Here is a 3342-nt window from a genome sequence, read left to right as displayed (position 1 = left end):
TAACACTTCGAGTGTATTTTAACACACATTTGAAAGATACGAGCGAAATTTTTCATCATCCAACTGTCGCAGAACGGCAGCGTTATTAACCGACCCGTTCACTGAAGAATACATCTTCAGTCAACGGCTGACGATCGAAGGGCCTGGCCGCTTGAGTCTGGAATCGGCAGGAGAGATAAAGTGTGTATTTCTTGTATGAAATGTGAAAGCTAAAATCATTATACATCATATCATATCATCATACATCATACATCATACATCATACATCGTACATCATACATCGTACATCATACATCATCATACATAGTATCAAAGTTCGAAACCATAGTTTGGATGTCGGATGTTCAGAAAGTGACGTCACCAATTCAGAATCAGCTAGCCGAATTCCTCAGTCGGGAAACAACCGCGCAGTAGAGCGGACGGATGAGAGTCGAGCTCCGCAAATTTCGAGTAAGGGTTCTCAACCTCCCGATCCCGCGCTTCGGGTCCGCTACGTATTTCGAGTACCGGGTTCTCAACCTTCCGGATCCCGCGCTTCGGGTTCGCTACGCGGTGAAACTCGACTTCCAGGATAAGCGCTCCGTGGTTCCTGGTTCGTGTTTACAATAAATTATTTCAATTCGTTTTTCGTGCAAGCCCATATTCAGTAGCTGTCAGTCCGCTAATAAAATTTCTCGACTTCCAGGATGAGCGCTCCGTGGTTCCTGGTTCATGTTTACAATAAATTATTTCAATTCGATTTTCGCGCAAGCCCAAATTCAGTAGCTGTTAGTCCGCTAATAAAATTTCTCGACTTCCAGGATAAGCGCTCCGTGGTTCCTGGTTCATGTTTACAATAAATTATTTCAATTCGTTTTTCGTGCAAGCCCATATTCAGTAGCTGTCAGTCCGCTAATAAAATTTCTCGACTTCCAGGATAAGCGCTCCGTGGTTCCTGGTTCATGTTTACAATAAATTATTTCAATTCGATTTTCGCGCAAGCCTAAATTCAGTAGCTGTTAGTCCGCTAATAAAATTTCTCGACTTCCAGGATGAGCGCTCCGTGGTTCCTGGTTCATGTTTACAATAAATTATTTCAATTCGATTTTCGCGCAAGCCCAAATTCAGTAGCTGTTAGTCCGCTAATAAAATTTCTCGACTTCCAGGATAAGCGCTCCGTGGTTCCTGGTTCATGTTTACAATAAATTATTTCAATTCGTTTTTCGTGCAAGCCCATATTCAGTAGCTGTCAGTCCGCTAATAAAATTTCTCGACTTCCAGGATAAGCGCTCCGTGGTTCCTGGTTCATGTTTACAATAAATTATTTCAATTCGATTTTCGCGCAAGCCCAAATTCAGTAGCTGTTAGTCCGCTAATAAAATTTCTCGACTTCCAGGATAAGCGCTCCGTGGTTCCTGGTTCATGTTTACAATAAATTATTTCAATTCGATTTTCGCGCAAGCCTAAATTCAGTAGCTGTTAGTCCGCTAATAAAATTTCTCGACTTCCAGGATGAGCGCTCCGTGGTTCCTGGTTCATGTTTACAATAAATTATTTCAATTCGATTTTCGCGCAAGCCCAAATTCAGTAGCTGTTAGTCCGCTAATAAAATTTCTCGACTTCCAGGATAAGCGCTCCGTGGTTCCTGGTTCATGTTTACAATAAATTATTTCAATTCGTTTTTCGCGCAACCCCAAATTCGGTAGCTGTCAGTACGCTAATAAAATTTCTATAACTTTATAATCTTCTCATAATCTTTCTGGTAGATTATATCGATAAAAAAATTATATCAAACCTTACACATTATTTTTGATTTGTTCTCACGCTGAAAATATTTATTAGTATTCGGGGTACAACTCGAGGTGGTTGAAGGTGGTCGGAGGTGGACGAGGAGGAGGACGAGGAGGACGAGGAGGACGAGGATTTGTGCTGGGTGAGTAAAACACTTTTATAATATTTGATGGCAATTATAATTATATTTCATCTGAAATATTACAAACTTGTCACGTTTACAATAAATTATTTCAATTCATTTTTCGTGCAAGCACATATTCAGTAGCTATGAATAATCTTATACAATTTATTATATTATTAATTAATTAATTAATATTCTTATAATATTTAATGGCAATTGTAATTATATTTCATCTGAAATATTACAAACTTGTCACGTTTACAATAAATTATTTCAATTCATTTTTCGTGCAAGCACATATTCAGTAGCTATGAATAATCTTATACAATTTATTATATTATTAATTAATTAATTAATATTCTTATAATATTTAATGGCAATTGTAATTATATTTCATCTGAAATATTACAAACTTGTCACGTTTACAATAAATTATTTCAATTCATTTTTCGTGCAAGCACATATTCAGTAGCTATGAATAATCTTGTACAATTTATTATATTATTAATTAATTGATTAAATACATTAATCCTTACACATTATTTTCGATGTCTTCCTATACTAAAAATATTCATTACTATTCCAGGTATTACCCGAGGTGGTCGGAGGTGGACGAGGAGGAGGACGAGCTGGACGAGGAGGAGGACCAGGTGGACGAGGAGGAGGACGAGGTGGACGAGGAGGAGGCGGGGTGCGTCGTGGGAGAGGACCTCTCCTCCCCTCAGAGGAGAGGAGGGGGAGGGGCAGGGAAGGGGGAGAGGTGGGCGGGGAGGGGGAAGGGATGGGAAGGGGAGGGGAGGGCGGCGGGGAGGGGAGGGTGGTGGGGAGGGGAGGGCGGCTGGGAGGGGAGGGCGGCGGGGAGGGGAGGGTGGCGGGCGGGCGGGCGGGCGGGCGGGTGGGAGGGAGGGAGGGAGGGAGGGAGGGAAGGAGGGAGGGAGGGCGCAGGAGGGGGGGGGGGGGGGTACTGCTCTATTAACTCTAACGGGCTCGCATCGACATCCGTCCCCCACTCTCTCCCTCCCTCCCTCCCTCCCTCCCTCCCTCCCTCCCGCCCTCCCTCCCTCTCCCTCCCTCCCTCTCCCTCCCACCCGCCCGCCCGCCCGCCACCCTCCCGCCACCCTCCCCTCCCCTCCCCTTCCCCCTCCCCGCCGCCCTCCCCCCCCACCACCCTCCCCTCCCCGCCGCCCTCCCCTCCCCTTCCCATCCCTTCCCCCTCCCCGCCCACCTCTCCCCCTTCCCTGCCCCTCCCCCTCCTCTCCTCTGAGGGGAGGAGAGGTCCTCTCCCACGACCCACCCCGCCTCCTCCTCGTCCACCTCGTCCTCCTCCTCGTCCACCTGGTCCTCCTCCTCGTCCAGCTCGTCCTCCTCCTCGTCCACCTCCGACCACCTCGGGTAATACCTGGAATAGTAATGAATATTTTTAGTATAGGAAGACATCGAAAATATTG

This window comes from Neodiprion pinetum, chromosome 1 (genome assembly GCF_021155775.2).
Source record: "Neodiprion pinetum isolate iyNeoPine1 chromosome 1, iyNeoPine1.2, whole genome shotgun sequence".
Classification (NCBI taxonomy): Eukaryota; Metazoa; Arthropoda; class Insecta; order Hymenoptera; family Diprionidae; genus Neodiprion; species Neodiprion pinetum.
The sequence above is the reverse complement of the archived record's forward strand: the minus strand, read 5'-3'. Positions refer to the sequence as shown.